The 12,848-nt window shown below is 39.4% G+C and overlaps 1 protein-coding gene and 1 non-coding gene across 2 annotated transcripts in view; one reads left to right on the top strand and one right to left on the bottom strand.

Moving 5' to 3' along the window:
- ZFX (zinc finger protein X-linked) overlaps positions 1-12,848 on the bottom strand; it is a 76,702-nt gene that overhangs the window by 50,150 nt on the left and 13,704 nt on the right. The window lies entirely within an intron of this gene.
- Positions 6,283-6,388, top strand: LOC118720310. The gene has a single exon (XR_004988405.1). It is a non-coding gene; the product is annotated as a U6 spliceosomal RNA (small nuclear RNA).

Genomic DNA, 12,848 nt, shown 5'->3' with positions numbered 1-12,848 from the left:
GATACAGAGAACAAACTGATGGTTGCCAGAGGCGAGGTTGGATGGGGGTTTGTGCAGAGAAGAGGAAAGGGAATAAGAAGTACAAACTTCCAGTTATGAAATAAGTCATGGGGATGTAATATACAGCATAGGGAATAGAGTCAATAACATTTAATAACTGTGTACAGGGACAGATGATTACTAGACTTGCTGTGGTGATCACTCTGTAAGGTATATAAATGTTGGATCACTGTGTTGTACACCCGGAACTAATATACTATTGTATATCAACTATGATTAAAAATAAATTTTAAAAATAAAATTTGAATTTCATATTATTTAAATGAATCACAAAATGAAATAAAAATTAACATAAAGAAAGGGGGAAACATATAAAACAAATGCAAATCAAGACAAATCAAAGATGGAAATATTTATATTAGTAAAATCTGACATTAAAAAGTGACACTGAGCCCTAACCAGTTTGGCTCAGTGGATAGAGCGTCGGCCTGGGGACTGAAGGGTCCCGGGTTCGATTCCGGTCGAGGGCATGTACCTTGGTTGTGGGCACATCCCCAGTAGGGGGTGTGCAGGAGGCAGCTGATCAATGTTTCTCTCTCATCAATGTTTCTAACTCTCTATCCCTCTCCCCTCTCTGTAAAAAAATCAATAAAATATATATTTTTAAAAAAGTGACACTGAGCCCTTGCCAGTTTGGCTCAGTGGATAGAGTGTTGGCCTGCGGACTGAAGAGTCCCAGATTCGATTCCAGTCAAGAGCATGTACCTAGCTTGCAGGCTCGATCCTTGGCCCTGATTGGGACACGTGCGGGAGGCAACCAACCAATGTGTCTCTCTCACATCAATGTTTCTCCCTCTCTGTCCCTCCCTTCCACTCCTAAAAATCAATGGAAAAATATCCTCCATGAGGATTAGCAACAACAACAAAAGTGACACTGACATTTATAAAGCCAAAATATGAAGGATAGAGAATCACTTAATAATATGACTAATACATTTGAAAACAAATATGCGTACTAGACGATACCCCCTTTCCTCTCCCCTCCCCAGTGCCCATGCAACATTTATAAGAATAGGATATATAGCTGCACTCACAGTGGCACTTGAACAGGGTTAAACTGCTGAAGAAGGGACCCAAAAGGACAAAGCTTTCAAATGTATAGGGAAAGGCCGAAACCGGTTTGGCTCAGTGGATAGAGCATCGGCCTGCGGACTGAAGGGTCCCAGGTTTGATTCCTGTCAAGGGCATGTACATTGGTTGCGGGCACACCCCCAGTGGGAGGTATGCAGGAGGCAGCTGATGGATATTTCTAGCTCTCTATCATTCTCCCTTCTTCTCTGTAAAACAATCATAAAATATATATATTTAGAAAAAAAAAAAAGTCAAGGGAGATAGGAGGAGTCATGAGAATGGGAGCCAGAGGTTGGAATGATACGAGGAAGGAGTCAGATAAGGAATACAGGAGGCTTCCAGAAGCTAGAAATGTCAAAAAAACAAGTTTTCCCCTAAGGCTCCAGAAGGAACCGGCCCTACCACACCTCAACTTTACCCTAGTGAGACTGACTTTAGACCCCGGCCTCCCAACTGTAAGAGAATACGTTTGTGTTGCTGTAAGCCACCAAGTTTGTGGCCGTTTTTTACAGCAGCCATATTCCTATCGCTATACACATCCCTCTGGCTTTGCCTTTTCCAAAATGTCACATGAGCGGAAACATACAATACTTTTGGGTCTTTGGAGCCTGGCTGATTTCATTTAACAAAATGCATTTAAGATTCATCCATGCTTATGTGATGTATATTTTACCACTCAAAAGAGATTCTCTCATGTCGAGTGAACCGGTAGATATTTCCCTCACTGACTAGTGTCCCATTGTAATCATCTACCAGTTTATCACCCACCTGCTGAAGGACATCTGGTCGTTTCCAGTTTTTGATGAAGAGAGCTGCTATAAACATGTGCACATAAATTTGTGTGTGCACATAAATTTTCAATTAACTTCGCTACTAAAACTCATGGGTATTCATAGCTTTTAGGACATGGAGATGTAAATTTAAATAACCATTACCCGGGAAACACATTATTAAGTAGTACAAACAGAAAGAAGCACTGGCCTTTTAAGGCCAAGGTTACGTTCACAGAACAAGCCAGAAGTTCTGATTTCCAGATGTCTTACAAGACCCAAAAGTATTATATGGTTAGACATAACATTTTCAAGGACATTTTAAGAAACAAGAAAACCATCTTATTCTGTTTCTGAAATTTCTTTCTTTCTTCCTTTCTCTCTCTCTCTCTCTCTCTCTCTCTCTCTCTCTCTCTCTCTCTCTCTCTCTCTCTCTCTCTCTCTCTCTTTTTTAAGAGAGGAAGAGATAGAGAGAGAAACATCGACCAGTTATCTCCCATATGTGCCCTGACCAGGGATCGAACCTGCCACCTTTTGGTCAAAAGAACAGTGCTCCAACCAACTGGGCTGCACTGGCCGAGGGTGTTGCTGGGATTTCTTACCCCAGCAGTTAGGCGGGCCTGTGGGTTTCCAGTTCAAATGCCGAAATCCCGTTATTTAGCGATAGAACTGAGGGACATAAAGACAGCTCTAAGAAGATCAAAACTTAATATGGAGCCCTGCCGAGACCGGTTTGGCTCAGTGGATAGAGCATCGGCCTGAGGACTGAAAGGTCCCAGGTTCGATTCTGGTCAAGGGCATGTACCTTGGTTGCAGGCACGTCCCCATTGGGGGGTGTGCAAGAGGCAGCTAATTGATGATTCTCTCTCATCAATGTTTCTAACTCTCTATCCCTCTCTCTTCCTCTCTGTGAAAAATCAATAAAAAAAAAAGAATATATATATATATATATATATATATATATATATATATATATATATTTTTTTTTTTTTTTTTTTTTTTAAATGGAGCCCTAGCCAGTTTGGCTCAGTGGATAGAGCCTCAGCCTGTGAACTGAAAGGGCCCAGGTTCGATTCCGGTCAAGGGCACATGACTGGGCTGTGAGCTCTATCCCCAGTGGGGGACTTGCAAGAGGCAGCCGATCCATGATTCTTCCTCATCATGGATATTTCTATTTCTCTCTCCCTCTTCCTTCCTCTCTGAAATCAATAAAAATATATTTTAAAAATAAAACTTAATATGGGAAAGAAAGAAGCAAAATAGAATTATATACAATGAAGAATGACCATGTAGTGTTTTCCATCTATAGTGTGAATTAAAAAAACCTGACAATGAATATTTGAATTTCTGATTTATTATATTGGCAATACATTCACCCCTGGTCCTTAGTATTGTCTGCTTATGAAACTTGTCAAATCGTTTCATGAACTCAGTAAAACTTATCTGCTTTTTCCAACAGATGTGCAATGACACCTCTGCCAGTGGAGTTTTGCCTGAACCAAGAAAAAAAGAAGTCATTCGAACATAAAAATGACAAAAATTTTTCCATAAGGGCCAAACTACAGAGGAAGAATTCCAAGTCGCAACCCTCAATGCAAACTCAGGTATGAGTCAAGTCATACCCAAACGGCTTGTAAAACCACCTACAAAGTGTATAACAAATATCTGTTGGTATATGGGACTTTTTCTTACTTACAAGCTAACAAGGTAGCCTCTTTCCATTCCCTGGAAGCCAGCAGCACAGTAAGTATGAGCATCAGCAGCATGCTTGCATGGGGGATACTGCATACTTAAAATGTCCACTTCCTCAAGTCCCACAGGGAGGATGTGGAGGGGCCCAGATGGACACACTTTGTACCCAATGCAAGTTTGCATCGCAGCCAAGAAATACTGGCCTTGAGAATTCACATCTTTTTAAAAAAATATTTTTAAAATATTTTTTATTGATTTTTTACAGAGAGGAAGGAAGAGGGATAGAGGTAGAAACATCGATGAGATAGAAGCATCGATCAGCTGCCTCCTGCACACCCCCTACTGGGGATGTGCCCTCAACCAAGGTACATGCGCTTGACCGGAATCGAACCTGGGACCCTTCAGTCTGCAGGCTGATGCTCTATCTACTGAGCCAAACCGGTTTCGGAAAAAAAAAAAACACATATGTGTGTGTGTGTGTGTGTCTATATATATATATATATATATATATATATATATATATATATACACACATATATATTTTTTTACATATATATATATTATTGATTTTTAGAGAGGGAGAGGGAGAGAAACATTGATGTGAGAGTGCAACATCCATCAGCTGCCTCCTGCATACCCCCTATCCAGGATTGAGTCTAAAAGCCAGGCATGTGCCCTGACCGTATCGAACCCAAAACCTTTCGGTGCATGGGTCAGTGCCTAACCAACTGAGCCACACTGGCCCGGGCTGCTGACCTCACATCTTTGATGGCAAAGCTGCTCTCTGTCCGATAGCATCTCCTCTCTCCGGGCAAGTCCCTGCAAATATGGCCTTGAGAGATGAAAGTCCAGGTAGAGGGCCAGGGCCTCGCATTCCTGGCATTCAAAACAAGAACATCAGGGTCACTCTGGGCTCTGGCCGATTGTATCTCCCAACAATATTATGCCTCAAGAGAAAATAAGCCATCTCTCCTTCCACATGAAGTGAACAATAAGACATAACGCTCAAAGTTTTACCCCTAGGAATATTTCCCTTCCCCACTGCTTTCAGGCGCTACAATGCAGCCATCCATTTTTACCCAGTGACAGCAAACTGGGTTTTGCTGTTGAACAATCATAGAGAACTTTCGGGAAGCCATAAATGTGAGTTAAGGAAGAAGTATATCAGAGGGAGCAAACACCATAGCAGGGTTGTTTGTTTGTTTTTTTCAATATATATTCATCTTTATCTTCTCAGTATCAATGGAAATATTACACGAGAAAGGGTTTTATTTTTAAATGAAGATTCTATAGAAAAGTATTAATAGTGTTGTCTTCCATATATTTCCTAAGATGGTGGTTCCCTTTCGATTAATATGTCTATCTTTTCATAGGGTTGGGGTTTTTTGTTTTGTTTTGTTTTTGAGAGAGAGGGGAAGAGGGAGACAAAAACACCAAGGAGAAACAGTAACATCAATTGGCTGCCTCCTGCACACCCACCCCCTGCTGGGGACAAGGGATGGAGCTTGAAACCCAGGCATGGGCCCTGACCAGGAATCAAACCGGTAACCTCCTGGGCCATGGGTAGATGCTCAACCACTGAGCAACACCGGCCGGGCTTCATAGAGTTTTAATAATATTAGCCTAACATAAGCAAAATAAATCTCATAGCGATGGCACACACACACACAAAAATGACAAACGGCCGAAACTGGTTTGGCTCAGTGGATAGAGCATCAGCCTGTGGACTGAAAAGTCCTGGGTTCGATTCTGGTTTTGGTTGCGGGCACATCCCCGGGGTGTGTGTGTGTGTGTGTGTGTGTGTGTGCAAGAGGCAGCTGATCAATGATTCTCTCTCATCGATGTTTCCAACTCTCTTCCTCTCTGTGAAAAATCAATAAAATATATTTTTTTAAAAATAAAATAAAAATGACAAACGTGCCAAAACTGGTTTGGCTCAGTGGATAGAGCCTTGGCCTGCGGACTGAAAGGTCCCAGGTTCAATTCCGGTCAAGGGCAAGTACATTGGTTGCGGGCACATCCCCAGTGGGGGGTGTGCAAGAGGCAGCTGATCGATGATTCTCTCATCGATGTTTCTAACTCTCTATTCCTCTTTGTAAGAAATCAATAAAATATATTTCAAAAAATAAAATAAAGTTTTTAAAAAAAAGACAAATGTTTTAAGGATATCCAAACTTTAGCTTGCCACCGTTAAGCCCATGGAGGTTTAAAGAATTTCTTCCTACGCATTATTTGTGCTTTCTGACTAGCTGGGACTCCATCGCATGCACAACGTTATCATTTCCTAATGGAATCTAAAATTGCCACATTCAATTTCCTTTTTCCACGGATCAGAAAACACCTATTACCTGGTAGTCATTTCAAGTGGCATACACCCCTCTCCTTTCACGTCCCACGTTTCCTGCCTTCCCTTTCTGAGGGAACCCACCCAGAAACGGGAAGGCAAAGAAACCCTTCCCAGGGGCACAGAGCAGACAGAGAGGAGGGGAGTGGATCTCGAAGGGCAAATGGGAGATAGCCAGCACAGCCCATAAATGGCATTGATGTCACTGGTGTGATTTTCTAAACCATGAAACCGTTCTTGGGAGCGTGCCAAACAAAACAATACACACTCCTCTCAGTTTGTATAGTGGTTCCGTTCCTGGAAAATTCCAGGATATTAAAACTGTGTGTAAAAGACTGTGAGTTATGCTCGCTTCAGCGGCAATATACTAAAATTGGAATTATCCAGAGGAGATAAGCGCAGCCCCGGTGCTAGAATGACATGCAGCTTTGTGAAAGCATTCCATATTTTTTTTTTAAATTCAATTTCAGGGGAAAAAAAGAAGAAGAAGAAGAAGAAAGTACTCGGAGTGTAGATGCAGAATGAGATTGGGTTTAGGCTCAGACAATGACAAATAGGCTTCTCATATATGTGACTTTCTCAGGGGACATTTGAAAATTACATAAGAGGTCGGAAAATCTGTCCTTGGAAGAATGTCACATGCATTAAGGAACATATGACATTCTTGGCTCCTTCCCATTGACTGCCAGGAAGTCCCTGCCAGGGGAGTCCTGTCAATCACTGTCCCAACGCCACATGTGTCCAAAGCACAGCCTTGGGCGGTGCTGCCCTTCGTGAGGCCCACTCTCCTAATGAGACATTCTTCCTTGCAGAATTTGAGTTTGCTATTTCATCCTCCTAGTGTCCGGGGACAACACAAAATGGAAGAAACAACTTAATGGATGGGTCCTTGTTCAATCCAACACACGAAAGTCTATGGCCCAGTGACCGAACGTTGACTGCCTTTTCTGGCGACCCATACTTGTGAACTTGAATGTTCTGATTTAGTATCAATAAAAACCAAGCTCACACTTCATAGGGAGCCCGATAAAAGTTCTCAAAGAGCCGTGTTTCGTGTCACTTGGTATTAACCTATAACAGTTTTCTACATTTAACTTATACATTTTAAGTAATGAATACACATTATATAATATTACAAAATATAGGCACAAAAGTAAAAACATCACATACTGTGGTAGACAGAAAAATGGCCTCCCCTCAAAGATGTCCATGACTTAATTCCTTGAGTCTTTTTCATGTCAAAAGGAACTCTGCAGATGTGACTAAGTTAAGGATCTTTTTTGTTTTTTATTTTTATTTTATTTTTTAAAAATTTATTTTATTGATTTTTTTACAGAGAGAAAGATAGAGAGTTAGAAACATCGATGAGAGAGAATCATCGATCAGCTGCCTCTTACACACCCTCCACCGGGGATGTGCCCGCAACCAAGGTACATGCCCTTGACCGGAATCGAACCCCGGACCTTTCAGTCCGCAGGCTGATGCTCTATCCACTGAGCCAAACGGGTTTCGGCAAGGATCTTTTTAAAATTATTATTATTTATTTGAGAGCGAGAGCGAGAGGGACAAGGAGAGGAGAAGAGAGGAAAGGAGTGAAAAAAAGAGAGAGATCAATTTGTTGTTCCATTTATTTATGCATTCATTGGTTGATTCTTTTTAAAAATATATATTTTATTGATTTTTTACAGAGAGGAAGGGAGAGGAATAGAAACATCGATCAGCTGCCTCCTGCACACCCTCTACTGGGGGTGTGTCCGCAAACAAGGTAAATGCCCTTGAACGGAATCGAACCCAGGACCCTTCAATCCACAGTCCGATGCTCTATCCACTGAACCAAACTGGTTAGTGCTCATTAGTTGATTCTTATGTGACCTGACCAGGGATTGAACCCACAACCTAGCATATCAGCACAATGGCCTAACCAACTGAGCTACCCAGCCAGGGTTAGGATCTTGAGATGAGGAGATTATCTTGGATTATCCTTGTGGGCCCCAGATAATCACAGGGTCTTTATAAGAAAAAGCAAGATAGTCAGAGGGCAGAGGTGATATGAAGATAAGAGCAGATACTGGAATGATGCGGGCAGAGCCAAGGAATGTTAGCAGCCTCCAGGGCTCGAAAAAGCAAGGAATGAGTTCTCCCCTGGCGCCTCCATTAAAGTCTGCGGTGTTTTAAAATCTATCATCCCTCTACACTTATTAACTGGTGTTCATCTTTGAAGTAGAGCTCCCCTTATCCATTGGGGATATTTGGTTATTGAAATTCAGATTCTACTGGAAAGGCAAAAAAATTCTCCACTCTTTACTATTAATAGCCAAATTACCTACCGTGTTTCCCCAAAAATAAGACATCCTCCGAAAATAAGACCTACTTACAGGTTTCCTTCTGAGTGAAATATAAGGCATCCCCCCGAAAATAAGCCCCCCCCAGGCTAAACATGAGAGATTTGGTCCACTGATTCTGAAAGAAATGGAGTCACAAGACATTCACCAGGAAATTCAGGAATTGGATTGTTATGATGATGTTCCAGAAGATGATGACATGATTGTCATTGAATAAATGAGTAAATTCTTGATACTGTAGGATTCACAGTTTGTCTGGTTTGTGCTGACAACTACCATACTACTGTACCGTATACAGGTAATAAATTCCCTTTATTTTCATTTAACAATAAATGTGTACCATTAAGACATCCCCTGAAAATAAAACCTAGCGCAACTTTGGGAACAAAAATTAATATAAGACACTGTCTTATTTTCGGGGAAACAGGGTAGTAATAACAGCCGCCTCGAATGGTGACAAGTAAACCTTTTCAGACTTTTGAGCATCATTATTAAACCATGGCTTTTCATAGATTCCACCTGTTTCAGTTCATTGCCACCGTGAGGCTTCATAATCCTCTAAATGCCCTGACTCCGGCCAGGGCAATGTGACCCCACTAATCTTTGAGAACTACTGATTTCTAGCATAACAAAATCTCCCTGGCTTTCCTTGTACTGAGGGCAGCCACCAGCTGACAGCCAGCAAGAAACGGAGACCCTCACCTCAGTCCAGCAGCCCGCAAGGAATGAAAAGCTGCCAACAGCCACGTGAGCGTGGAAGCAGACGCAACTGGAGACGCAACTAGGCGGGCACCTTAACTGAAGCTTTGTTAGTCTCTGAAGCAGAGCATCTAGCTAAGCCATGCCATGCCCAGACAACTGGCCCGCAGAAAAAGAGAGAGAATAAATGTGTCTTGTGTTAAGCCTCTAAGTCTGTGTTAATATTGTTAAATAGCAGTAGATAACTAATGTACTATTTAATAATGGGTTTATGTGAATATTTCCAATTCAATTTTAATATTCTAGTGGTTTCTTTAATTTCTTAGATTTTATCCTATTATTATTATTATTATTTTTATAAATAATGGATTTTCTGGCTCTATCCCCATGAGGACTGCACACCAAATTGTGAATATAAGGGATCCCTGAAAATAAGGGATCTCTTGTCCTTTGTATTTTTTCATTCTTCCTCTCTTTGAAGGGGAACATTTATTCCTTAATATTTTTTCTCCTATGGCCTTGCTCATTTAACTAAGTCTATGAAATCACTTCAAAATAATTTTTAGCCCTAGGATTCCTTTAAATTATTACTGTAATATTTCTTGGTAATGTAGTACTTCATGGTTTAAAGTGAATTTTGCATGTATAAGTTTCTCTAGTAAATTTTGGAACAACATTCAATTAATAGAAATTTGATATAGGCAAAATTAGAATACAAATTATTTGCTTCTTTCTAACTTTATTTCCCCAAACAAGGCACACTTATGCTTTTAAAATGTTTAAAAAAAAAACAAAACAAAAAAAAACCCCACACACAGTTAAATACATAGTTTGAGTCTGTATTTTTAATAAATTTATGAAATAGAAATTCAAAGTTCAAGCTCTGGACAACCATTTATGAAGAACAAAGATGTGCCTAATTTAAACCAACCACTTCTTTTTAATATTTAGTAAGAAATATTTATTTTATCATTAAATTATATAAGTACATTAAAATTTGCATTATTTTTGCTCAAAAACTAAATGTCTTCCAACATCCACTTGAAATGATGTTATTAATACTAATAAAAGAAAAATACTCAGATTCATTTTTAATACTTATTTATCACTTTCAGGTTTAACACACAATGTTATAGAACAAATGATTCAACCTGACAAATAACATTTCCCAAAAGTACCATTTTCAGTAACAATTTTTCTCTATCGACTGAGACTTGACAATAAATATTGTAAAATATCTCACAACCACCCTGCACATGGGTCAATAAATATTACTGTAATATATTTCATAGAAAGTAGCAGGGCAGGTTTTATAGAAGCTTAAGAAACAATGGTTAAGTTCTTCTGACCAAAAATATACCCACTAAGGAGGAGATTAAGTTACGTAAGTCAAAGAATTTTCTGGCACAACTTTGTATGTTCCTCAAAACTCTGTTCTGTCATGAAACTTTTTTTCTGGATTATTAGTGCATTAAAGAGGTTGAGGGAACATTGAGAAAAAGGTCTGGGTCTAGTATAGAACCTAGCATATCAACCCAATTAATGTTAAATAAATAAGTTGACAATTACTGGAAGGAAAGTAGGAAGGAGTGCAAAGGGTCTAATGAATGACCTTAAGTGACTTTAAGTTACAATGAAATATATTTAAGGTAATAAAGAAATACAAAGCAATTAAGGACTGAAAGAAGTTCGCCAAAACCTTAGTGCAGGCTAATTTCCATGAAGCAATGAAAGAAATAGGTTATAAACACAAAAATGAAGCTTGTGTAGATTGTAGATATGACCTCTATTTTAAAATTTTGGAATCTATGTCATTTTGTTTATAAAAGGATTAGTATAACCTTTGAGATTGTGAGAAACTGGAATTCTATACTCAGATCTCACAACTTATCCAGTCTTTGACCAAACAGCAACTTCAGTCAAGAGAGACAGCAATTGTCACTGGAGTGCTATTGGGCTCAACAGGAAAAATACTGCCCTCTATGGGGCATTATGGATGGTTATTGATACTTTTTTTTTTTTTTTTGAGATGTTGGAGTGAAACTATTATACAAAACATTAATGATAAAGGGAATCTTAAAAGCCACAAGAGAAAAAAGGTATTATCACTAAGAAATTAAAATTAGATAACTGACAGACTTTGTATAAGTCACCAACTCTGCCAAAAGACAGTGGAATGATATTTTCAAAGTGAAAAGGGGAAATATTACCAACATAGCATTTTATACCTAGATAAATTACCAGTATAAAGGCAAAATACAGACATTTATAGACATAAAAAGTAGTTTACCACTGATAGAAATACTGTGGATGTGCTGATTTATGGTGCCAGCCAAAACGGAATAAGCCCACTATAGTCTATCTCTCCCACTTAGAACAACTATAATCTCTGGGGTGGAGGTGTGGGGGAGGGGAGAAACACACAAAAGCAACTACCTGAATACTCTGAAATGTCAGCAAAATCAGGTGCATTGAGAAGGGAAGTAAAAATTTGAAGAGGTGAGGGGTGAGTTACCCATATATTTTAGCTACTTTCTCTCCCAACATTGATCAGAGAAGAAATCTACAGCAGAGCTTGCTTAGACAGTACACAGAGAATACCTCCAAGGAACCCTATACTCTGGCCAGACAACTGAGAAAATGTGCCCCTGAAAGTTGGAAGTGTGGAAGGAATCACAAAAAGGAGATTGCTGGAGGAGTTAATTCTGTACATGAACTAGCACAAATCCCAGACTCAACTCTGAGCTGAGCATGCATGGGACAGACCCAAAGCAACAAAGCAAAGACTTTGAGAACTAAACTATTATATAAAACACCCCTCAACCAACTCCTGAGTAGAGCACATGCGGGATAAGACCAAAGTACCAGAGCAGAGGCTTTTGAACCAACATTGGGACCACTGCACACAAAGCTTGTAGTCTGAACCTAACCAGGTTGATTTCCTGCTTTTAAAAAAAATATCTCATCCACCAGAGAGTTTAACAGGACCCAGATTCTTACACCGTAAGATTCATAATATCCAGTATACAATCCAAATTATTGGACATACAAAAAATTGAGAAAAACATGGCTAATTCCCAAGGGAAAAGACATTCAACAGATGCCAAATCCAAGATAACTCAGATGTTCAAATTAACAGACAGACTTTAAAGCTGTTATAATTATGCTCTATGAGGTAAACACGCCCTTTAGATAAATGAAAATACAGTTCTCAGCAGAGTAAAAATAAACTATAAAAATTACCAAATGGAAATTTTAGAGGGTAAAAATACAATATATAAAATTAAAAATTCACTAGATGAGCTCAATAGAAGTAGATGTGTTAATATATATCTATATACACTGAGTGGCCAGATTATTATGATCTCTGAACACATAATAATATGGCCACTCAGTGTATATCCTATATAATAAAAGGCTAATATGCAAATTGTCCCTTCAACCAGGAGTTCAACCAGTAGTCAGGCTGGCCAACCGCCCATGTCCCCTTCCCCTGGCCAGGCTGGCCGGACCCCACCCATGCACAAATTCATGCACTGGGTCTCTAATCCTCTAATATATATATACTGAGTGGCCAGATTATTATGCATTCAGAGATCATAATAATCTGGCCACTCAGGATATATATTCCTTATTTTATATATAACACAAAATATCACATATATTGTATTTATATAATATATATTATATATCTTTATAGAGAGAAAAAGGTGAAGATTATGTAGGTTGTGAGTACAACCCCTACTTAAAAATTTGGAATCCATATAATTTTGTTTATAAAAGGGGATTAGTCCAGCCTTTGAGACCATGAGAAACTGGAGCTCTACAGCCCCGATTTCACAACCCACTCAAGTCTCTGGCCCAAAAGTA

This window comes from Pipistrellus kuhlii, unplaced genomic scaffold, assembly GCF_014108245.1.
Source record: "Pipistrellus kuhlii isolate mPipKuh1 unplaced genomic scaffold, mPipKuh1.p scaffold_m20_p_16, whole genome shotgun sequence".
NCBI classification, from domain to species: Eukaryota; Metazoa; Chordata; class Mammalia; order Chiroptera; family Vespertilionidae; genus Pipistrellus; species Pipistrellus kuhlii.
This window is presented reverse-complemented; position numbering and strand designations above follow the sequence as displayed.